Genomic DNA, 25,466 nt, shown 5'->3' with positions numbered 1-25,466 from the left:
ATGCAGATAGAATATTGCAAGTAGCTCTTAGACTTTAGGTATATTTTGATTGGACTAGAATGGTGCCTGATCAGTTTCAAAATTTGCTTTCATTGTTACCAAAGGTTCAAAGAATCTCTGAATTGCAAGGGCAAATTCCCATGCTTTAGAATGTATATCAAGCTGGAAGGAATGCCTTTCATACAGCTTATAGAGTGTTTACTTTATGTACTAGGTATGATGTTTTGTGCTTTGTGTTCACGATTGTACAACAGCCCCATTATATTATTCCTATAGGATTGTTATTATTTGTAGTGTTGTTAGTTAATTTAGGATTATATTATTGTTGTTGTTGTTGTTGTAAATAACGTAAGAATAGCAATACCTTTCATGTTCATGCTAATTATGCATTGTCATTACGTCCATGACGGTTGACATGTTTGCTGTAGAATCTGAAGTCCATGGTTTCATGCGAATTGAGATTTGAGATTGTTTGTTGTACTAGAAGTACAAAAGGGAGTGTGGAAGCCAGTAAATAATTAACAAGGTTTTGAAGAGATCTTAATGAATGTTAGTTAGCATGAGTTAGGTTAACTGTGACCCTGGTGACGTGAGGAAGCAAGATAATGTAAGACAGAGTGAATTGTGTGAAAGTTATTACGACCTTGCAATATGCAGTCTTGCAGTCTTGTTTTCTAGTGAGATAGCAGAAAAGCTTATGTATAAACAAAATGTATTTGTTGCTTTTTACTGTCTGTATTATTGCTAGAAATTGTCTGAAACAACGGTATAAAGGCTTGATGTAATTGTTTACCAGTTGAGAGACCTGTCCAGGACCCTGTGTCCTATGGCACTCTCTCCCTCCATTGTAATTACTGGAGAAATAATAAAGTATTTAATTTTGCTGCACCCAAACAAAAAGCGAGAACAAGTTTTTCTTCGACAGATCTGTAAAAGCAGCAAAGAGTCCTGTGGCACCTTATAAACTAACAAGTAAGAAGCAGGCGGTGACAACACCTCAACTGCTAGAAGAGAGCCTCATCCTCCCTGATTGAACTAACCGCGTTATCTCTAGCTTGCTTCTTGCTTGCATATATATACCTGCCCTGGAAATTTCCACTACATGCATCTGACAAAGTGGGATTCACCCAAGAAAGCTCATGCTCCAAAACATCTGTTAGTCTATAAGGTGCCACAGGACTCTTTGCTGCTTCTATCCAGCATGTGGCACAGAAAAACCTTAGAGTTCTGTCCATAGGCAGGTCCTGCAGACCTTGCTGAGTCACAAGGCGTATCTACCTTCTCTCAATGGGTTGATTGTGTAGCTGATGGTCCTTAATGGGCCATCAAGCAGGCTAGGCAGAACTGACACCAACTTCTCTGGCTGGGCTGTTCCCTGGAAGCAGAGCACAAGTTTGAAATACAGGCAGCATAGAGCCAATACTCATAACATCAACTACAAAATGATACACATCTAGAGATAGCATCATTATAATCAGCCAATCAGAACCCCTCCATAGACCCCTTACACGACAACCTTTCTACAATATTGGCTGCAAATATAGAACAGTGGTCACAACGGTGATCTATACAGTTACAGATTATGTCAGTAACGTCACAGGAGGTGACACGGCATCAGTGAGACTTATACTGGAATACTGCCTCCAGTTTTGGTGTCCTCGTTTTAAAAGATGTTGTGAAATTGGAGCTGGAGCAGCAAAGAGCCACCAAAGGTTCTGAGAGCTGGAGAAAAATGCCTTCTAGTGAGCTATTGAAAGAGCTCAACCTGTTTAGCTTATCAAAAGAAGATTGAAAGGTGACTTCATTGAACTGCCTTAATGGAGAGATTGGGTATTAAAGGGCTCTTTAATCGTGCAGAGAAAGGCACAACAAGACCCAATGTCTGGAAGGTGAAAAGAGACAAATTCATTTTACAACTAAGGCACAAATATTCTCCATCTCCTGAGGTCATTTAATGAAGACTAGATGCCTTTCTGGAACGTGTTGCCCCAAAGTAGCTCTTGTGTCATACAGGAGGCCTGTGATATGCAGGGAGTCAGATTAGATGCTCTAATGGTCTCTTCTGGCCATAAAGTCAACTAATTTCTGAAAAACTGAGTGTAGCATTGGGAGCAGCGTCTGATGTTTCCCTGTCTAGCCGGCTTGCTGCCTAGAACGAACGCTCCTGGAGTGGGGTGATCCCCAGGGAGTAGCTCAAACCTGCAAAGTGCCTGGCCAGGGGCAGGACATTGGCACAGCAAGGGAGGGGTGTGGCAGTGACATCACAAAGGCCTTTTGCAGGACCTCAGACTATTGGTCCAAGGTGGTGGGGAGGTGGTGACCTCACAGAGAGATGCTGACATCAGCCAGGCAGGACAGGGGCGAGGGGCCAGGGAAACCTCAGAGACCCCTGTGGCTTTGCTTCAGCAAGTCTCCTTCTCCAGGTCTCTCTTTGAGGACTGAGAGAGTATTCGGGTTCACGGACGTGAGCGCCAGGAGGAACCTCTTTCGAGTTTTCTCCTTCCCTTTTAGTGATTTTACTAGAAAACAGCCGTCTCTGTTTAGAAGGTAAGACCTTCCTGGAGGTTTGAAACCTGTTCAGTCTGATCCATCTGGTGAGAGTTGAATTCTAGGCATGGAAAACACGAGCTTAAAGGAGGCAGAATTTTATTGCGCACCTGGGATTTTGTAGCTTAGCATCACTGGGGACATTGGGGTTTGTGCTTTTTGTTTCACCTTTTCCTCCCTCCCTCCTTTCTCTTCGTCTCTTGCTTATTTTGTCCTTTTTCCTGGTGGGTGGGGTGTGTGTGCATGTGTGTGTGTTGCGGGGGAGTGCTCTGCAGCTCCCACTGTGGGAGGTCCACACAAAAATGTGGGGCTGAAATAGTGCTCGGGCAGTGATCCCCACCAGTGGCCTGGGCCATCCTTTGGGCTCTCTGGTGAGAACCCTCAGCCTCCTCTCTTCAGTCTCTACCCTGATTGGCTGAGCAGGGGTTATTGACAGGAGGAGACTCAGATCCTTGTTGTTCTCTTTAAGACCAAGGAAATAAGTCAGAATCAGTTCTATGTTTGATGAATTTTCCTGCTTCTCTGCATTAATGGTCTCTGAGCAGTTCATGATTCTCTCTATCATTGCAGTTCTCCTCAAATACTTGCTGAATAATTCCTGTGCACTGCTGTTGGGCTGGAGCTCATCTGAGAGCACTTTACTCAGGTCTTTCAGTGTCTGAAATTCAAGATCCGATGGTCAGTTTGAAAATCAGGGTTCTTGGGTCCTATTCCCAACTCTGCCACTGATTGGCTGTGTGACCTAAGACAAGTCAATTTTTCTTTCTCAGACGTAGCTTCTCCCTCTTTCGAGTAGGGATAATAATGATCCGCTCCTACCAGGGTGAGCTGCAGCGGGTTCGCACAGGTTCGCCTTGAACCCGTTGTTAAGTTTAGCAGCCATTTTAGAACCAGTTGTTAAGGGCTGCTAAATTTAACAAAAGTTCCCCCACTCCTCTCCTGCTCCGCCTTCTCCTCCCTCCTGCTTCCCGCGAATCAGATGTTCGCGGGAAGCCTGAACAAGCAGCATGGAGGCAGCCAGCAGGTAAGCTGGGGCGCGGAGGGGGTGGGGAGGTGCGGCTGGCTCAGCAGCTCCCGGTCCCAGACCGCGGCTCCCTCCAGCCCAGCGCCGGCCCGGGGAGTCGGGCCCCGTGGCGCCGGCCCGGCCCAGGGAGTCGGGCCCCGCGGCGCCGGTCGTGGTCCTGGCAGAGTGGACCCGGTCCCCAGGCAGTGTGGTAAGGGGGCAGGGAGGGGGTGGGTTGTGGGGTGGATAGGGGTCAGGGCAGTCAGAGGGCAGCGAACAGGGGGATTGAAGGGGGGCAAGGGTCCCGGGAGCAGTCAGGAAAGAGCAGGGTTGGATGAGGTGGTGGGGCACTCAGGGACAGAGAGAAGGGGTGGTTGGATGGGGTAGGGGTTCTGGGGGGCCATGGAGAAGGAGAGGAGGGGTTGGGTGGGGCGGCACGGGGCAGGCAGGGGACAGGAAGGGGGATGGGTCAGGGTCTCGGAGTGTGTGTGTCAAGGAACATGAGGGGTTGGAGGCACGACCCGGGAAGGAGGAACCCGTTGTTAAAAATTTGGCAGCTCATCACTGGCTCCCACCTAGCTCAACACACTCCTCTTCCCCAGCACACACTGTCTCTCCCAGAACACAAACAGTCTCTACCCCGCCACGCACACTGCAGTTGAAAAGCAGCTGGTAATCTAGTAAGATGCCCATGGAACGGTGGGATAGAGAAACCTGCATCATGTGATGCTGTACCAGCCCGTGAGGCATTGTAAACCCTTCCCAAAACTCCCTGCAGCCAGTTGCACAGTGGGATAGTTACCCACAGTGCATTGCTCTCTGTTGCCATTCAGAACTGCTAGCATGGATGTGCTCTGGTGACACAAGGGGCATAGGGAGGACGTTCAATAGCTGTTTAGTTAAAACACTTTAACTAAAGCAGCCCTGCCGGGGGGGTGGTGGCTCCTGTCTTTCCTCACCCTGGAGTCAACTCAGCAGGTTATTCCATTCTTGCTGTTTCCTGGAATCGCCTCAGGCGACCGATGAAGGGCGTGGCCAGGGTGGGTCTGGGGAGGGGCAGAGAGGTTCAGGCGGTGGGCAGAGCAGGTCTCGAAGGTGGGGGCAGTGGGCAGGGCGGGTCTCAGGGAGAGGCAGAGAGGTGTGGGTGGTGGGCAGGGTGGGTTGCAGTGACGGGTCAGAGAGGTGGCGGTGGCGGCTGGTGGGCAGACCTTGTGTTAGGGGGTGGAGAGGCACGAGCAGGAGGCAGGTAGGCCTTGGGGGAGAGGACGAGCGAGTGAGAGGTGGCTCAGCCGTCCTCAGCCAAAGAGGAAGAGCGGGGGGTGGGAAGTGGCCAAACAGGAGCAAGGGGAGCACAGGTGGAGCCACAGAGAGAGGAGAAGGGTGGGGGCAGTGCCATGGTCTGGGCACCAATGGGCCCCACTTCCAGGAGCTTCAGCGCTCACACCCAGCCTCCCCAAATGCAAGAGCCATGGGCCACCTATTCTCTTCATCTTCACTAACCAAGCCCCTCCCAAGCTATGCTGATGGGAGAAGCCCTCCTGTTGGCACAGCGCTATCTGCACGGGGTTAGGCTGATATAACTGCATTGCTTAGGAGGTAAATTTTTACACCCCTGAGTAATGTAGTTACACCAATCTAATTTTGTAGTGTCGACCTGTCCAAAGAACCTTGGGAGTAAAACTTCACCTGCTCCTCTGCTTTACTGAATCCAAACACCAGCAAAGCTTGTCAGGCCCAGATGGAGGTTGGCAGAGAGTCAGGTGTGTGCAGACATGATCCCTTCAGCAGCTGTAGGCACCATGGCTTAGCTGGCTAAAACCACTGTTTTGTATACAGGAGATCCTGGGTTCAAGTTCCAGTGGTACCTTACTGAGTTGCTTTTGGGGCACCTGGTATTGGCTACTGTCAGAAGACAAGATTCAGAGCTGGATGGACCTTCGGTCTAGCCTAGTGTGGTTTTTCTTATGTTTTAAATTACACTCACAGGCACTGAGGATAGAGTTACTGAAAGTTTGGGAGTTAGGAGCTGATAGGTCAGTGGTCCAGTCCCCTCACAGACAAGCCCCTCCCTCTGGGACAGGGGCAGGTTTGAGCTCTCACACCAAATGCCTCATTGTGGCTGCCAGAATCTGTGGGCAGCTCGTTTAGTTTATGCCAAGGGTGGAGTCCTGTTTTGTGCACCGTGTCTGAGAATGAAAATCCTAAACCTGCCCTTTGAAATAACAAAAGCAGCAGGACGTGTTTCTGTCCCTGCCCCAGAGCAGACAGACCAATGGAGAAATGCCGTGAGTCCAGGGTAATACTCCCCCGCGGTTTTACCATTTCCACTTGCTAAACCCCCTCCCAACCTTCTGGGCTCCTGGAGCAGGGGACTGAGCCTGAGCCGAGACACGGACACTGCAACTTTACAGCCCAAGCCGCATGACCCTGATTAATGTGACACGGGCCAGTCGTGGGTGTTTCATTGCACTGGAGACGTAGCCTAATGTTATGTCTACACTGCGATTAACACACCCAGGGCACCTGTCTCAAAGCCCGGGTCAGCTGACTCAGGGTTTTGGGGCTTGGGCTGCAAGACTATAAAATTACAGGGCAGACATATGGGCTTGAGCCCAACCTCTGAGACCCCACGAGGGGTGAGGGTTTCCAAACCCAGGCTTCAGTGTGAACACAAATATCTGCACCACAGTTTTAGCCTCTCAGCTTTAGCACCATGAGCCCAAGTCGGATGACCCAGGCCAGCCCTGCCATCTTTATCCCAGGAGAGATGGACTCTAAGGGTATGTCTCCATTGCCATGTCAGCCCAGGTGTGGCACGCTGTGCTCAAAGCAGCACCCTGGAAGCCCCATATTCACCACTCTCATATAATGATGATACGGTTTGTACAAAGTCTGCCTGGTGAGGTGTCATTTCAAAAGTACTGGTCTGTTGAACATTAATATTGTGAGAGATTGTGTGTGTAGCATTGGCTGGGAAGTTTTGCTCTGTGTGTGTGACTGAGATGAGGGTGGGAAATGCCCACCACCAGCCTTTCAGGTGTGACAAGGGAGGAGCCAGACCCGCTGCTGGCCCATTAAAGGGATCCACACTCCCAAGGACTATCCCAGGAACCGTGTACAATGCAGACTTCTCTGAGATAGCACAGCGACAATGGACACTGCTTGACTCACATCCTAGCAAAGGGACTTCCTAGCAAGTTGGAAGAAACTACGAAAGGGGGGGTAGAGACATTATGAGTTGCCCTCTCTCCCCCACAACTCAACAGCTGGAAATACACCTGGATGACAAAACTGATTCAGAAATCAGAAGAGAATAATAATAGTACATTCAAACCAAAGTCCCCAAACAGACTAGTAGTGGTTTCTCAGCAGAAAATTTTCAGTTTGGGGAATTTTGTTTTCTCAGTCAGACCTTGCCAAGAGAAGATGGTTGAGTTGCCTCCTTCAGACCAGCTTGGCCTAGACACTAGCTCTGGTTCACTGTTGTGACCTTGCTCAGAATGGAGGTATTGTAATTATCTGGGGAGGTCCCAGGGTGTTAGGGGGAAATTATGAGGCTGTTCCCTTTTGAGATAAAAACTAAATAATGCAGGACTAGAGAATTTTTTTTTTAGAAATCTGGGATTTAGACATTTTATTTGAAGCAGGGGGTGCAGCTGAGATTCTGAGAAGGCTTTTGTTTGCAAGAAGCAACATTGCTGGATCTGTCATTGTACCAAGGGGGGAGATGGTTGTCTATAAAGGAGAGTGAAGACTAAATACATCCGATGAGGATGGGATTTGAACCCATGCATGCAGAGCACAATGAATTAGCAGTCCACCACCTTAACCACTCGGCCACCTCATCTAAACTGCTAAAACAGGGACAGGAGGAGAAATCTAAGGCTGGCAGAGATAGGGACACTAAGACGTTTTTAAATACGAAGCGTAAGCAGGGGCTGAATGAGCTCCCCCCTCACATCTAGTGAGGAGCTGGGGGAAGACTTCAGGAACAGGCCGTGTTTGCACAGACACCCCTACTCTGCCTAGCTATGCAGCATGATGGGGCTGCTTCCCCAAAATGACCAGTTTGGGATGGTGGTTGGTTACAAATCACTTTAGCATTGAGTGGAATGAAATGTTATTCTCCTTCCTGTACGAGTGAAGGGCAGCAGAACGTGCCTAGGCCGTCTGACGGAGGGTGGAGTGGGGAGAATCGCTTTCATTGGACGGCAGAGAAGTGATGGAGGATGTCACCCTAACCCAGTGGTCCCCAAACATTTCACACTGCGCCCTCGTATCCATGGCTGTGGCCCCTCGGAAGCCGCGGTTGAGAACCGGGGCTGGGAGTGGGGCCGTTGTTTGCTGGGGAGAGGAGCGGACAGGGTAAGGGAGTCAAGGCCCGGGCTGGGAGCCAGGGGCCCAGGCTGAGGTGGGGTTGGGAAGAGCTGGGACAGAGTGGGGCTCCCTCCCTGCCCTCCATGGGGCTGGCTCAGGCCCTGAGGTGCCCCCATCAATCTTCCTCTGTGTCCCCCTAGGAGTCACGCCCCACATTTTGGGGACCACTGACCCCCTACTCGCTAAGCAGGGGCTGGTGATGCCAAAGCCCAGGGAAAGGGAGAACAAGTGCGGGGGCCCCAGCACCGGAACCATGACCCCCCCACTTCTGAGTGTGGCTCCGCCCCCTTCCACACCTTCCACCCACGGCCCCACCCACTGTCACCTCTGTTCCACCCCTTCCCCCACTGGCCCCACCCTGTCACTCCTTTACCCCGGCCCCGCTGCGGCCCCGAGACCAGAGAAACTCTGTGCCCCTGCTGCAGCCCCCGGGCCGTAGCAGGGAGTGGGAGCTCCTCCAGCCCTGGGGCTGACATGGGGGAGACTTTCCCAGGGGGGCCCAATTTGGCCAGGGCCCCTAGTCATGGGCCCCACTGCCCCCTTGGCGACGCAAGGTTTGGGGAGGCTGAGCCCCCCCGAGCCTCCATTACGAGCCGCCCAGGCTACCTCTGCTCAGTGGGTGGCCAGTCTCCCTGTGTCTCTGCTGTTCGTGCTGGGGAGCCTGGCTGGCCTTAGGGGTGGGGCCCCCGGCAGCCGCCCAGGGCTCCAGGGGGTCAAAGGGCACCGTGTGGCCGTGCAAAGGTGCTCACTGCTCTCCCCTGCCCCAGTGCTCCTCCGTGGCCCCACAGAGGCTGGGGGGAGCGAGGAGCAGCACTATGTGCTCCTGCGTCCTGGTCACTTTCCCCACCTGGGCCGGGCTGTGAGGAGCATCAGAAGCTGCTGTTCTCTGCCCTCCTGACGCAGCCCGGCTGAGAAGTGACCTGGATGCAGGGAGCTCAGATGATGTCGCTTCTCGCCCCCCTGCCCCTGCTAGGGAAGGCTGCTGTGTGGTGTCTCCATGGCTGCACTTTCAGTGATGCAGGTTTCTCAATCCCATTGTTCCATGGGCATCCTACTAGATTGCCAGCTGCTTTTCAACTGCAGTGTGGAGACTGTGTGTGTGTGGGGAGAGACAGTGTGTGTCTTGAGGAAGAGTGAGTGTGTTGAGGTAGGTAGGAGCGGATCATTATTATCCCTACTTGAAAGAGGAGAAGCTAAGGCTGAGAAAGGAGAATTGACTTGTCTTAGGTCACACAGCCAGTCAGTGGCAGAGTTGGGAATAGGACCCAAGAGCCCTGATTTTCAAACTAACCATCGGATCTTGAATTTCAGACATTGAATGACCTGAATAAAATATGCTCACATGAGCTTAGAATCAGACTGAACAGGTTTCAAACCTCCAGGAGGCTCTTACCTTCTAAACAGGGACGGCTGTTTTCAGTAAAATCACTAAACGGGAAGGAGAAAACTCGAAAGAGGTTCCTCCTGGCGCTCACCTCCGTGAACCCGAATACTCTCTCAGTCCTCAAAGAGAGACCTGGAGAAGGAGACTTGCTGCAGCAAAGCCACAGGGGTCTCTGAGGTTTCCCTGGCCCTCGCCCTGTCCTGCCTGGCTGATGTCAGCATCTCTCTGTGAGGTCACCACCTCCCCACCACCTTGGACCAATAGGCTGAGGTCCTGCAAAAGGCCTTTGTGATGTCACTGCCACACCCTCCCTTGCTATGCCAATGTCCTGCCCTGGCCAGGCACTTTGCAGGTTTGAGCTGCTCCCTGTGGATCACCCCACTCAAGGAGCGTTCGTTCTAGGCAGCAAGCCGGCTAGACAGGAAAACCTCAGACGCTGCTCCCAATGCTACACTCAGTTTTTCAGAAATTAGTCGACTTTATGGCCAGAAGAGACCATTAGAGCATCTAATCTGACCCCCTGAGTATCACAGGCCTCTGGTATGACACAAAAGCTACTTTTGTGGCAAACACATTCCAGAAAGGCATCTAGTCTTCATTAAATGACATCAGGAGATGGAGAATCCACCACTTTCCTTGGTAGCTTGTTCCTATGGTGAATCATCCTCACTGTTGAATATTTGTGCCTTAGTTGTAATATGAATTTTTCTCTTTTCACCTTCCAGCCATTGGGTCTTGTTATGCCTTTCTCTGCTCGATTAAAGAGCCCGTTAATACCCAATCCTTTCTCTCCATTAAGGCACTTCAGCACTTCAATGAAGTCACCTTTCAATCTTCTTTTGATAAGCTAAACAGGTTGAGCTCTTTCAATAGCTCCCTAGAAGGCGTTTTCTCCAGCCCTCTGAACATTTTGGTGGCTTTTTACTGCTCTAGCTCCAATTTCACAATATCTTTTTCAAATGAGGACACCAAAACTGGAGGCTATTCCAATATCAGTCTCACTGATGCTGTGTCAGCTCCTGTGATGTTATTGACATAATCTGTAACTGTACAGATCACCATTGCAACCACTGTTCTACATTTGCAGCCAATATTGTAGAAAGATTGTCGTGTAAGGGATCTATGGAGGTTCTGATTGGCTGATTATAATGATGCTATCTCTAGATGTTTCAGAGTAGCAGCCATGTTAGTCTGTATCCACAAAAGAACAGGAGTACTTGTGCTACAGCTCACTTCTTCGGATGCATAGAATGGAACACACAGACAGGAGATATTTATACATACAGAGATCATGAAAAGGTGGAAGTATGCATACCAACAGGAAAAGTCTAATAAATTGAGATGAGCTATCATCAGCATGATGAAAAAAAACCTTTTGAACTGATAATTAAGATGACCCATAGAAGGTGTCAGGAGAACTTAACATAGGAAATAGATTCAATTAGTGTAATCACCCAACAATTCCCAGTCTCTGTTTAGGCCAGAGTAAATTGTATCTAATTTGCATATTAATTCGAGTTCAGCAGTTTCTCTTGAGTCTGTTTTTGAAGTTTTTGTTGCAAAATTGCCACCTTCAAGTCTGTCACTGAGTGGTTAGAGAGGTTGAAGTGTTCTCCCACTGGTTTTGAATGTTATGATTCCTGATGTCAGATTTGTGTCCATTTATTCTTTTGCATAGAGACTGTCCGGTTTGGCCAATGTACATGGCAGAGAGGGCATTGCTGGCACATGATGGCATCTCTAGATGTGTATCATTTTGTCGTTGACGTTATGAATATTGGCTCTATGCTATCTGTATTTCAAACTTGTGATATGCTTCTGGGAACACCCCAGACAAGCTGGTGTCAGTTCTGCCTAGCCTGCTTGATGGCCCATTAAGGACCATCAGCTACACAATCGACCCATTGAGAGAAGGCAGATACGCCTTGTGACTCAGCAAGGTCTGCAGGGACCTGCCTATGGACAGAACTCTAAGGTTTTTCTGTGCCACGTGCTGGATAGAGTGTCCTTGGGACAAAGAAAGCAAAGACCACATCGCAAGAGACTATAAAAGGCTGATGCCTCGTCTCCATCTTGTCTTCAATCCTGCTTCATACCTCTGGAGGACTTTGCTACAAACTGAAGCTCTGTACAAAGGACTGAATGACCCATCCCAGTGGGGGATGTACTCCAGAGACTTGATTTGAACCTGCAGTTTATTCCATCACTGCTACAAGCCTGAACCAAGAACTTTGCCATTACTGGATGTGAAAGGTTAAAATCCATGTGCATTTTATATAACAACCTGGTCTATGGATTGTGCCACCTCTTTTCCAGACCCGAAGTCAGAGTATGGTCAAGGACCAGAGGCCTAGCAAATAGTGATCAGCTAACAGAAAGCTGGGGTAAACGGAAAGCCTTGCTTGCTAAGATAGGCCTGGTCAGCAAATTGCCAGGTGTTGGAGCTAAGAACTAAAGAATTGTGTCTTATTCAGAGTTGCAGATTGAGCAAAGAATCCCTGTTCCTATTGTGTTAGTCTCTTCTGTAGGAGACATTTTTCCCACAGAGCCAACCTTGAGTTTATGAAAAGTTGGCACGTCAGTATAAGATATGGCATCCTTCCACCTCCCTTCCCAGGGACCAATGCCTGCCGTTAGACACACAAAAACAATCTTTATTGCCATAGACTTTCACTCTTTCTTTGCTTTAACCCCTAGGAATGTACCTGTTGGACAATCAAAGGAGTTGCTCCATTCCTATGGACCTCAAATCAGAATTCAACATATATATTTTATACTAATAACATATTATCAAAGTATTAATGAAATGTTAACTTGCTAACTTGAGACCATGGGTGGAGACATTATGTAACCTGTTAACCATTGGCTACTGTGCTATCCTGTCTTGCTGCAAAACCTATCCCAGGGTTTGGAACTGCCTACGCCATCACTTTCCCCCACCCATGGAAAATCTATATATTCTATTGTAATTAATTAATTAATAGTGTCTCTGAGCCTAATAAGCCCACTCTGCCAGCACTGTGTGTAATAAACTCCTATTCTTGACCTCTACACAGTGGAGATTTGTGTCCTTCACAGACTCCTGCTGAATAAAGAGGAGATTCAGCATCCAGCTTGGCTGAATGTGTCTCCTCTCCCCACAGCTTGGTGATTTTTGAGGAAATGGAGAAGACTGCCTTTGCCTGGCTGTACATCGCTTGCAAAAGAAACAGGTCTTTTTGGTGACAAGTGTTGAAAGGAGCCATTAGACAAATGTGGAGACAGGAAAAATGTCCCCTAACTGAACTGGCATCTCTGGATGCTGAAGCCACAACACAGAGCGCTTAACACTATATGAGAATGGCTGGTGTCAGAAGAGTCTCTACCAAAGCCTTTCCCACCAGCAGGGGCCTCTCTGTGCACAGAACTCCTGGTAGCATGATGGCTGCAGGCAGTGGAGAACTCCATTTTGGCATCTCTTTGTCGGTGAACATCTGCAGTGTCTGTTTAAAGGTCTCTGGATAGTGATCTTTGGGAAGAGCTGGCTGAAGTGTCTTCCTAGTAAGCAGGAGATCCTGGCTTGGCCTGCCAGTTCTTCCTTGCAAGTCTTGAGGGAAATGGGGAACGTCTGTAGTTTGGAATTTGCAGGTGTTGTCCTGGACCATCAAATGGAACAGTGGCAAATACTTTCTTGAGGCAGGCACCATGCCTTAGCTGGCTTAAAGCACCTGTCTAGTAAACAGGAGATCCTGGGTTCAACTCCCAGTGGTGCCTTGTTCTATGACTTTTGTCTCCCCTGCTCACATTTTCCTGTGTCTTTCCGGGAAACAGAAGAGACCTCCCTTGGTATCCAAGTAATTGCTTGCTAAGGAAAAGGTTTCTTTGGAGAGAAACATTGGAAAGAATCAGATCACAAGCCTGGAGCTGATGAAAAGGCTGCTGTGACTGGCATTAGCATGGTGGTTGCTTCAACTGCAATTGCTGCGACACAAAAGCCTGCGCCACACGTCCTTGTGATTCGCTGGGGATGTCTGCACACAGATGTCATGTCATCTTCCTTTTGATTGTCACTGATGAAAAATGGAGCAGCTGGGAGAAAAGTCCCAGAGGAACCTGCCAGATAAAGTGGAGGTTCATAGAATCATAGAATCATAGAACTTAAGATCAGAAGGGACCATTATGATCATCTAGTCTGACCTCCCGCAAGATGCAGGCCACAAAAGCTGACCCACCCACTCCTGAAATAATTCTCTCCCTTGACTCAGCTGTTGAAGTCCCCAAATCCTGATTTAAAGACTTCAAGTAGCAGATAATCCTCCAGCAAGCGACCCCTGCCCCATGCTGCGGAGGAAGGCGAAAACCTCCAGGCCACTGCCAATCTACCCTGGAGGAAAATTCCTTCCCGACCCCAAATATGGCGATCAGCTGAACCCCGAGCATGCGGGCAAGACTCTCCAGCCAGACACTCAGGAAAAAGACTTTCAATAGCCCAACATTGACCCTCGGTACTAAATACCAGTGGTCGCACGTTATTGACCTATTGACTAAATCACGTTCTCCTATCAAACCATTCCCTCCATAAACTTATCAAGCTTAATCTTAAAGCCAGAGAGGTCCTTCGCCCCCACTGTTTCCCTCGGTAGGCTGTTCCAGAATTTCACTCCCCTGATGGTTAGAAACCTTTGTCTAATTTCAAGCCTAAACTTCCCGACTGCCAATTTATATCCATTTCTTCTCGTGTCCACATTAGTACTGAGCTGAAATAATTCCTCTCCCTCCCTGGTATTTATCCCTCTGATATATTTAAAGAGAGCAATCATATCTCCTCTCAACCTTCTTTTGGTTAAGGAAAACAAACCAAGCTCCTCAAGGTTAGAGATGTAGCACCCAGTAGTGCCTTGCGAAATGTGTCCACTCCTCCCACCTTTTGATCAATTTTTGAGGAAACAGAGAGGACTGCCTCTGCCTTGCAATGCTTCCAAAAGAAATCGGTAGTTTTTTCTGACAAGTGTTGGAAGGAGGCACCTAAGAAACGTGGAGACAAGGAAAAGGTCGCCATAACTCAACTTGCATCCATGGCTCTTGAGGCCACAACGCAGAGCACTAAGCACTGTACGACCACAGCTGGGGAGAGAAGGGTCTTTTCCAAAGGCATTTTCCACTTGCAGGGTCCTCTCTGTGCGCAGAATTCCTGATAATTTGATGTCTGCAGGCACTGGAGATCACTATTTTGCCATCTCTCTCACTGTTTCAGTGAACATCTGCTGTGGTTGTTGAAAGTCTATGATGGGATCTATGGGATGCAACCTGAACAGTGGGACCCCTGAGCCCTGTGTCCCACTGCCTGGGCTCCCTCTCACACTATGATGTTGTGAGGAGCTGTGAATCTCTGGCAGATATTGCACTTACACAGACATCTACAGGTAGGGACACATCCAACTGTTACATGAATGCTTCTCCCAGCCACTCATAACACTAATGATAGAGAGCCTCCCGCCAATTCCCCCCAGCTCTGCAGCCTTGCACCCCTGGACCATACCATCTTGCCTTAATCAGAAGCCTGATCAGTGTGAGCTTATTACACAGGGTCCACCTCTCCCTCACTGTGAATAGTACATGAACCAGCATTGTAATGGAGCTGCGATTTCCCAAGAACTTCAAGCAAAATACACCAGTTTCAGTACAGCGTAAAACAGATTTATTAACTACAGAAAGATGGAGTTTTAAGGATTATAAGTGGTAGGCATAAAAGAGCAAAGTAAGTTACCATGGAAATTAAAGATAAATTCACAATCTTAATTTTACACCTTATTACACTAGGCCGTAGTTCGGTTATGCCACAGGAAGGCTTAATGCTCGAGCTGCAGTGCATGCTGGGCAGGCTCTAGGCCGGGCTCCCCATGGCAGGAGAGAAGAAGAAGACTGGGCCCCTGGAGGGCAGGCTGGGGCTTCCTGGATCCCATTTGCTCACAGCTAGCGCCCTGCCCCACTCCCAAGCCCCAGGTCAGCCAGAATGGAGCAGCGGTTTTCACTCCACCAAGTCCACTTATGGCTTACAGGCAACTCCCAGACCCACCACAGCCCACCATGTCAGCCAGAAAGGAGCCCACTCAGCCTCGCCATTGATGCTTTTCCTTCCCCCTAGAACCCCTCTTCTCCTGGGCTGCAAGGAGCCACCCTGGGAAGCCAAGAGGCAGGCACAGGAGTCTGCCTCCCAGCAGCCAACCGCACCTCCCCCGGCTTTGCAGAACAAATGGTGACGCTCTACTAACCCCACTTAGCCGCACTGAGGTGCTTCGCTTCTGCCCTGCCTTCCTCAGCTCGACTTTCCTCTTTTCCCCCATTCCTGCCTCACTTCCTCCTTTGGCAAGTCACGCAGAGGAGGCCAGCAGGAAGAGCCGGCCTCCCACAGCCAACCTCCAACAGCAGAGGAGGCCAAGCCACAAGCCTCCAAAAGGTGACACGCCGCACTCCTCTAGGTTCTCCAGCCTGCCGCCAAGGTGCTTTCTCCACTGCTGTCAGCACCCTCTGTCATGCAGGGGTTGGAGTTATCCCAGGGACAGGCCAATAGGAGAAGGAGGAGGCCTTCCTGAACAGCAAGGGGATCTGGCAAAAGGAAGCCAGCATGTTTCTGCACCAGGGACCTTTTGCGTGTAAAGCAAACGTGATAACCACTACACTACAGAAACTCCATCTGCTTGGCTGTTGCTCACCCTAGCACAGACCGATGGACAAACCTGGAGAAAGTGGTGACAGCCCTTCGATGGGTCAGCTGGGCAGAGCAGAAGACTGGAGCCGGGGCTCAGGAAGTCGTCCTTACGTCACCCTTGTGACTCCAGCTTGAGGGAGAGCTTCTTTTTCTTCCCCTTGCTGACAAAGAGCAAGAGAAGAATGAAAGGGCAGGTGGGCCAACTCGGTGCAGAAGCCCATGCTGCCTTTTCCTGCTGCATAGCCTGAAATGAGCGACTCGTGGCAGTTAAAGGAACTGCTGCATTTTCAGAAAACATCCCACCTGTGCACAAAGGGGGATAGAAGAGCCTGTTGGTCTAGCACGCTCCCAACTGAACTACTTCAGCAGCTGCTCGGTTTCTTTTTGGCCTCCTGCTTTTCCGTCTGGGATGTTGTTGTCAGCTGTGGCACAGAAAAAGGACGTCATTGCGAGCGGCCCATGAAGACAAGATTCACTTTTGCCTTCCTTGCTCGGCTTTACTTGCTTCCTCGCCCTATTCCTGCCGTAGTTCCTGGGTTACCTGAAGGCGACGGGGGGCCAGCAGTACAAGGAGGAAGTTGGGCAGCTAGACCCTGGTGGCAAAAGTCCTGCCGCCACTTGCCACCCCACTCTCTTCTCCCAGCATCACATATTGGCCACCAGGGACTTGAGGCCCAGCAGCGCAACGGAAGGCAGTGGACAGAGCCACCCTCGCCTTGAAGATCCGGCTCATTAAACCACATCTTCAGTCGCTGATGGCCAATGAGAGACCAACACCGCTTGCTATTTTAGCACTTGGAAATGCCATTGGTCAGTCATTGGATCTCTGTAATGCTGTTACAGAACAAAGGAAAATAGAATCTCAGTGTGACATACTATACCTTTGGGGGAGCGGCTGTAACCCCCTTAATCCTCATTTTCATATCATCGTGATCTTACATATAGAGCATGACTTGTAAGGTATCAGGGAAAGGATATGATCTGCTGAAAGTCACTTCTCTACCCATAGATGTAGACCATTCATGCATATGAAGTTATGAGAATTGTGCAGTGTGGTTGTCACTGTGCTGCAAGGTGGGGGAGTCAGCCAAATATTAGCTCCCCAGTGGCACCAGCAAGGAAAGTAACCAACACCCAGACAGGGTGTCAAACAACCCATCGACAGCCATTGTCCAGCAAGGGAGCTACAATGCAATAACTCACCTGCATGAGGACACCCCAGGAATTGCTCAGACTTGCTTGGAGAGATGCAGTGATGCTCACCTGACTCTGAAGGGGGAGGGGACAAAGCCATGAGGAAGAAAGGACATGATAAAAGGAGAGACATTTGCCAGGCTTTATCTCTCTCTGTCACCTACATCTACAGACACCCCACACCAAGCAACTGAAGCGCTGATGAAAGGGAGAGCCTGGCTGAAAAGCCACCAGCCAGCCTGTGGTGAGAAGCATCTGAGTTTGTAAGGGTACTGAAAGGGTTAAGGTCAGCTTAGAATTAAAAGCAATGAGGAGTCCGGTGGCACCTTAAGGACTAACAGATTTATTTGGGCATAAGCATTCGTGGGTAAAAAGCCCACTTCTTCAGATGCATGGAGTGAAAATTGCAGATAGAGGCATAAATATAGATTGGAACATGAAGTGACAGGAGTTACCGTACAAGGGGAGAACCAGTGTTGAAGGCTAATTCAGTCAGGGTGGATGTGGTCCTCTCCCCGTAATTGATGGGGAGGTGTCAATACCAAGAGAGGGAAAATTGCTTTTGTCGTGAGCCAGCTACTCCCAGTCCTTATTCAAGCTCAAATTAATGGTGTTAAGTTTGCAAATCAATTGTAACTCTGCAATTTCTCTTTGAAGTCTGTTTTTGAAGGTTTTTTGAATGGCTACTTTGAATTATTGGGTGTGAATGTGTAAACATGCTATTGACTATACAAGTCCCATATGGTCTCGTGATTTGGATTCCTGGTTTTCACCCAGGTGGCCTGGGTTCAATTCCCAGTGTGGGAACAATGCAGAGCTTTTGCTCAGAGGGGAGGCAGGAAATGAAAGGAATGGGAAGGGATCCTGCCAGCAGGGAGTTGGACAGTGTTGGGAGGGGACCCCAGAAGTGGGGTAGGGCAGTGGTCTGGGGGGATGAGGGAAGGATCCCAGCTCTGTGGGAAGTTGACCTTCTGGAGAGCACAGGCCTGGCATGGGGGGGGAAGAGTGAGTGTGTCCCTCTAAACTCACCACCAGCAGACTAGGCAGGCTTGGAAGAATTACGATTTGTTGGTAAATGTCAATTTCTGTGTAAACACACGACCCAATGGCAAAATCTTTCCATTGATAATCATCACAACTAACAGATGGGCAAAGTAAGAAACATGTTGCCTGAGAACTTATCCTGTTCTAATCCTCTAGGGTTCCCTTTTGCCTTAGGCACCACCACGTGGGCATTTATTATTCCTCCTCATTTTCACACAGACACACAATTTCCTTTGCACAGATCCATGAACAGCAAAACCTCCCTGTGTCTATTGTCTGAGCCAGGGCATTCGATTCCACTGAAACCTTCTCTCCTGCAATGGCAATGGTCAGACAGAGGGAATGCGTCCACCTTCCCCCTGGCAGTGAGATATTCACTCTCCTCTTCATGCTGCTTTTGTTATTCCATGAGCCATCAAGGATGGAATAAAAGCTGAGTTTACTCCAGGGTGAGGAAAGAAAGGAGCCACCAACGCCCTCAAAAATCTCAGTGCCCAGAGAAAACCTGCCTCTGTTATTGGACTCCCAGAGGTGCTGGCGATACAACGGGAAAAGGGACTGTCTGAATTGCCAAGGCAGGGAATGAACAATCTACAGCAACATCATTAACCACAGACACACTCTAGCCATGCTCCAGCCACTGGGGAAATGGGCAGGAACTCTGGCTGTTCAGCCATGGCCACACGTACAGAGCTGCACAGCAGTGAGTGTGCTGGGGAAGCTGGTCTGAGCAAACAATTTGTAATGACCCTTCAGTGAGAACAGAACCAGAGTGTAGAAAGGCCCCTGTGTTAAGTGGTTGTGGCTGAGGCCTTAGGCAGCTGGGCTAACACACCATGGGGGCCTTTCTGTGAAGGTTTGATCCTTGCCAGCTAGACAAGGCTGGCGTGTGGTGTCTCCATGGCTGTACTTTCAGGGTCTGATCACAACAGTGCCACAGGGAGCCAAGCCTAGACATATTCAGAGGCTAAGGCCAGGTCAATATTTCAAACAGTGAGTCTATGCTGCTGCAGCTCAGTAATGGAGATGCTCTATGACAGGGTTTCTCAAACATCCTTTCACTGCAACCTCCTTCTGCCAAAATAACTTAATACATAGCCCTGGAAAGAGGACCAAGCCCCTCCACTCGGGGGGTGCCAAAGACTGAGCCCCAGTGGGGGGAGGGCAAAACCAAAGCCTGAGGGATTCAGCCCTGAGTGGGGGGGCTCAGACTTTTGTCTTCAGCCCCAGGACCCAACAAGTCTAATACCAGCCCTGGTGACCCCATTAAAACAGGGTCACGACCCACTTTGCTTTCCTGATCCACAGCTTGAGAACCACTGCTCCATGCTGAGGGAGGGGGGGGGGGAGCTTTCCTGTTGGTGTAGTCAATCCACTTCCCCAGGAGGTGGCAGCTCTGTCATGGGGAGAAGCTATATCGGTGGGTGTGCAAGCTGTGGTGTTTACCACATTTAAGAAGTTTAATCAAACCCCATTTTTAAAACCACCTGTGGTCTGGGAATGGCAAAGGAGCTCGATGAAGCAGGATCTGTCCTTCAAAGTCCTGGAGATCACGATTCCATACTCCTGTTGTAATGGGGGCATAGCTCAGGGGTAGAGTGTTTGATTGCAGATCAAGTGGTCCTTGGTTCAAACCCAGGTGCCCTCTTGAAAAAAAAATCATTTCTATTCTCCATTATGTTCAGGAGCTCCACTGTACAAGGATGCTTGAAATGAATGTGAACACTCAACATTTCACTGTCCAAATGCATAAAAACCTAGCAAACCTGTCCATCAGCTGAAATCAGTTCCAATCCTCTAAGTGTCTAGTTTATGTTTTCATCAATTAAACAAAGGTATAATTCCTGAAGCAGAGCACAAGTTTGAAATACAGGCAGCATAGAGCCAATATTCATAACGTCAACTACAAAAAACGATACGCGTCTAGAGATAGCATCATTATAATCTGCCAGTCAGAACCTCTCCATAGACCCCTTACACGACCACTTCTCTGTAATATTGGCTGCAAATATTGGTGGTCGCAATGGTGATCTATACAGTTACAGATTATATCAATAACTTCACAGGAGGTGACACAGCATCAGCGAGACTGATACTGGAATACTGCCTCCAGTTTTGGTGTCCTCGTTTGAAAAGATGTTGTGAAATTGGAGCTGGGGCAGCAAAGATCCACCTATTGTTATGAGGACTGGTATTAATACCTTCTTGTGAGCTATTGAAAGAGCTCAACCTGATTAGCTTATCAAAAGAAGATTGAAAGGTGACTTCATTGAAGTGCCTTAATGGAGAGAAAAGATTGGGTATTTAAGGGCTCTTTAATCTAGCAGAGAAAGGCATAAGACCCAATGGCTAGAAGGTGAAGACAGATAAATTCATATTACAACTAAGGCACAAAAATTCAACAGCGAGGATGATTCACCACAAGAACAAGCTACCAAGGAAAGTGGTGGATTCTCCATCTCCTGATGTCATTTTATGAAGACAAGATGCCTTTCTGGAATGTGTTTGCCCCAAAGTAGCTATTGTGTCATACAGGAGGCCTGTGATACGCAGGGGTCAGATTAGATGCTCTAATGGTCTCTTCTGGCCATAAAGTCGACTAATTTCTGAAAAACCGAGTGTAGCATTGGGAGCAGCGTCTGATGTTTTCCTGTCTAGCCGGCTTGCTGCCTAGAACGAACGCTCCTTGAGTGGGGTGATCCACAGGAGTAGCTCAAACCTCCAAAGTGCCTGGCCAGGGGCAGGACATTGGCACAGCAAGGGAGGGTGCGTCAGTGACATCACAAAGGCCTTTTGCAGGACCTCAGCCTATTGGTCCGAGGTGGTGGGGAGGTGGTGACCTCACAGAGAGATGCTGACATCAGCCAGGTAGGACAAGGGCGAGGGGCCAGGGACACCTCAGAGACCCCTGTGGCTTTGCTCCAGCAAGTCTCCTTCTCCAGGTCTCTCTGAGGACTGAGAGAGTATTCGGGTTCACGGACGTGAGCGCCAGAGGAACCTCTTTCGAGTTTTCTCCTTCCCTTTCAGTGATTTTACTAGAAAACAGCCATCCCTGTTTAGAAGGTAAGAGCCTCCTGGAGGTTTGAAACCTGTTCAGTCTGATCCATCTGGTGACAGTTGAATTCTAGGCATGGAAAACACGAGCTTAAGGAGGCAGAATTTTATTCTGCACCTGGGATTTTGTCCCTTAGAATCACTGGGGACATTGGGGTTTGTTCTTTTTGCTTCACCTCTTCCTCCCTCCTCTTTTTCTCTTGCTTCCTTTGTCCTTTTACCTGTTCCCCTCCCAACACCAGGAGGGGTGTGTGTGTGTGTGTCTGTGTGTGTGTGTGTGTGTATGTGTGTGTGTGTGTTGCGGGGGAGTGCTCTGCAGCTCCCACTGTGGGAGGTCCACCCAAAAATGTGGGGCTGAAATAGTGCTCGGGCAGTGATCCCCACCAGTGACCTGGGCCATCCTTTGGGCTCTCTGGTGAGAACCCTCAGCCTCCTGTCCTCAGTCTCTACCCTGATTGGCTGAGCAGGGGGTTATTGACAGGAGGAGACTCAGGTCCTTGTTGTTCTCTTTCAGGACCAAGGAAATAAGTCAGAACCAGTTACCAGGAGGGGCTGGGGCAGCTGGGAGCAGGGGTTTGCGGGGCACGGGGAGGGGCTGGGGCAGCTGGGAGCGGGGGTTTGCGGGGCACGGGAGGGGCTGGGGCAGCTGGGAGCGGGGGTTGCGGGGCACGGGAGGGGCTGGGGCAGCTGGGAGCGGGGTTGCGGGGCACGGGGAGGGGCTGGGGCAGCTGGGAGCGGGGTTTGCGGGGCACGGGAGGGGCTGGGGCAGCTGGGAGCGGGGGTTGCGGGCACGGGAGGGGCTGGGGCAGCTGGGAGCGGGGTTTGCGGGGCACAGGGGAGGGCTGGGGCAGCTGGGAGCAGGGGTTGCAGGGCACGGGGAGGGCTGGGGCAGCTGGGAGTGGGGTTGGCGGGGCACGGGGAGGGGCTGGGGCAGCTGGGAGCGGGGGGGGGTTGGCGGGGCACGGGGAGGGGCTGGGGCAGCTGGGAGCGGGGGGGCGGGGGTTTGGCGGGGCACGGGGAGGGGCTGGGGCAGCTGGGAGCGGGGTTTGCGGGCACGGGGAGGGGCTGGGGCAGCTGGGAGCGGGGGTTGCGGGCACGGGAGGGGCTGGGGCAGCTGGGAGCGGGGTTGCGGGGCACGGGAGTGGCTGGGGCAGCTGGGAGCGGGGGTTGCGGGGCACGGGAGGGGCTGGGGCAGCTGGGAGCGGGGAGGTTGCGGGGCACGGGAGGGGCTGGGGCAGCTGGGAGCGGGGTTGCAGGGGCACGGGAGGGGCTGGGGCAGCTGGGAGCGGGGAGGTTGCGGGGCACGGGGAGGGGCTGGGGCAGCTGGGAGCGGGGCTTGCGGGGCACGGGGAGGGCTGGGGCAGCTGGGAGCGGGGTTGCGGGGCACGGGAGGGGCTGGGGCAGCTGGGAACGGGGGTTGCGGGGCACGGGGTTGCGGGGCACGGGGAGGGCTGGGGCAGCTAGGAACGGGGGTTGCGGGGCATGGGGAGGGGCTGGGGCAGCTGGGAGCGGGGGAGGTTGCGGGGCACGGGGAGGGGCTGGGGCAGCTGGGAGCGGGGGCTTGCGGGGCACGGGAGGGGCTGGGGCAGCTGGGAGCGGGGGCTTGCGGGGCACGGGAGGGCTGGGGCAGCTGGGAACGGGGTTGCGGGGCACGGGGAGGGCTGGGGCAGCTGGGAAGGGGGTTGCGGGGCACAGGGAGGGGCTGGGGCAGCTGGGAGCGGGGGTTGCGGGGCACAGGGAGGGGCTGGGGCAGCTGGGAGCGGGGTTGCAGGGCACAGGAGGGGCTGGGGCAGCTGGGAGTGGGGTTGCGGGGCACGGGGGCTGGGGCAGCTGGGACTGGGGAGGCGCTGGGAGGAAGGAGGCAGGAGCCGGAGAACAAAGAACCGGGACCATCAGCCCCGGCAGTTCCTGAGAGACCAGACGCTGCTGCCTCCATCGGGAGCTGGGAGCTGAGCAGCTGCTGCTTCCCAGCGGGGTCTGTGCGGGGAGCCCAGCATTAACCCCTCTGGGCCCGGCGGTGGCGGGGCTTCTCGGCTAGTAACCACCCGGGCTCTGCTGAGGCTCCCGGTGACGGAGCCCGGGGTCGGGGCAGGTCCCGGCTCTGCGGTGCCCCCATCGCTGCCCCGGGCCCAGAGCTGCTGCAGCGCTGAGGCCGGGAGGATCCTTCCCGCAGCGAGTCTGAGCCGCCCCGGCTCTGCTGTGCCGGTACCGGGGTGAAGCGGGTCCCCGCCCGGTGCCCCTTCCCCGCACGGGCGGAGCGGGGCAGCCGGGGAGCCCCGAACGGAGGCGGTGACGGCTCCCAGCCCGGGCAGGGCGCTAGGGAAGTGGGGAGGATGGGAGAGGGTGTGAGGGGAAATTAGAGGGGGGGGGCAGGTTCCCAGATCTCTGACCCCCGCACAGTCACTGCAGCGTCCTGCCCAGGGTCACGGCCCTGGGCCCGGGGGGGGGAGCAGAGAGAGGAAGAACCAGCCCGGACTCTCCTGTTCCCCCTGGCAGGAGTGCGCTGCCCTGGGGGCAGGGTCAGGGACCCCAAGGGGGCTCCTTTGGGTCTGGTCTGGTCCAGGTTTGATTCACACCCTGTTGCTGGGAGGGCTTCAAAATGTCTTGGTTTGTTACTGCTGCTGGGGGGAGCACAAGGGGGACAGGAGGGGCCGGGGGCCAGGTCTGTGCTGCACTGTGGGGACTGAGCATGTTCCCAGCCTGGCAGAATCTACAATCTCTGTCTGCAGGGAAAGGGCCTGGGGGAATCGTGATTTGAAATGAACTGAAGCCTGTTCTGAAACCTCCACAACTGCCCTTCTCGCCCTGCCAGGCTGCAGAATGACGCCCACCTCTCGCTCCAGCTCATCCCAGCCTCCCATGGGACAGGAGAAATGGCTGCAGTGGAGCCAGCTCAGGTAGGGGTTATTGGGGGGTTGCTGGTGGGTTCCTGCTGGAGGGAGAGAGGCAGGAAATACTGAAGAGGTGGCAACTTCTGGGGAGTTAGGTCTGGGTGAGGATAGGGAGTGGGGACAGAGTGTGACAAACCTGCTGGAACTTGTCCTGGGACCAATCCTATTCAGTTTATTCATAAATGATCTGGAGAAAGGGGTAAACAGTGAGGTGGCAAAGTTTGCAGATGATACTAAACTGCTCAAGATAGTTAAGACCAAAGCAGATTGTGAAGAACTTCAAAAGGTCTCACAAAACTAAGTGATTGGGCAACAAAATGGCAAATGAAATTTAATGTGGATAAATGTAAAGTAATGCACATTGGGAAAAAATAACCCCAACTATACATACAACATTATGGGGGCTAATTTAGCTACAACGAGTCAGGAAAAAGATCTCGAGTCATCGTGGATAGTTCTCTGAAGATGTCCACGAGTGTGCAGAGGCGGTCAAAAAGCAAACAGGATGTTAGGAATCATTAAAAAGGGGAGAGAAAATAAGACAGAGAATATTTTATTGCCCTTATATAAATCCATGGTACACCCACATCTCGAATACTGTATACAGATGTGGTCTCCTCACCTCAAAAAAGATATTCTAGCACTAGAAAAGGTTCAGAGAAGGGCAACTAAAATGATTAGGGGTTTAGAAAGAGAAGACTAAGGATATGATAGAGGTCTACAAAATCATGAGTGATGTGGAGAAAGTGGATAAGGAAAAGTTATTTACTTATTCCCATAATCCAAGAACTAGGGGTTACCAAATGAAATTAATAGGCAGCAAGTTTAAAACAAATACAAGGAAGTTCGACTTCACGCAGCGCACAGACAACTTGTGGAACTCTACCTGAGGAGGCTGTGAAGGCTAGGACTATAACAATGTTTAAAAGGGGACTGGATAAATTCATGGTGGTTAAGTCCATAAATGGCTATTAGCTAGGATGGGTAAGAATGGTGCCCCTAGCCTCTGTTCGTCAGAGGATGGAGATGGATGGCAGGAGAGAGATCACTTGATCATTGCCTGTTAGGTTCACTCCCTCAGGGGCACCTGGCATTGGCCACTGTCGGTAGACAGATACTGGGCTAGATGGACCTTTGGTCTGACCCGGTACAGCCGTTCTTATGTTCTTATGTTAACATGGGCCTAGATCCTCAGAACAAACACTTGGGTGTTGGGGAGAAAATTCCTAATTTGTGAAACAGGAAACAGACAAAGCAACTCCTGGGCAGGGCTAGGAAAGCTGA

The 25,466-nt window shown here is 51.2% G+C and overlaps 3 non-coding genes and 1 pseudogene across 3 annotated transcripts; 2 read left to right on the top strand and 2 right to left on the bottom strand.

The window, feature by feature from the left end:
- Positions 1 to 25,466, bottom strand: part of LOC120381895 — a 198,606-nt pseudogene that overhangs the window by 20,420 nt on the left and 152,720 nt on the right.
- TRNAS-GCU lies at positions 7,316 to 7,397 on the bottom strand. Its single transcript has one exon. It is a non-coding gene; the product is annotated as a tRNA-Ser (tRNA).
- TRNAT-AGU lies at positions 12,990 to 13,064 on the top strand. The gene has a single exon. It is a non-coding gene; the product is annotated as a tRNA-Thr (tRNA).
- Positions 19,814 to 19,885, top strand: TRNAC-GCA. The gene has a single exon. It is a non-coding gene; the product is annotated as a tRNA-Cys (tRNA).

This window comes from Mauremys reevesii, linkage group 14, assembly GCF_016161935.1.
Source record: "Mauremys reevesii isolate NIE-2019 linkage group 14, ASM1616193v1, whole genome shotgun sequence".
Lineage (NCBI taxonomy): Eukaryota > Metazoa > Chordata > Testudines > Geoemydidae > Mauremys > Mauremys reevesii.
Note: the sequence above shows the minus strand (reverse complement) of the source record. Positions and strands in the feature narration are given on the sequence as shown.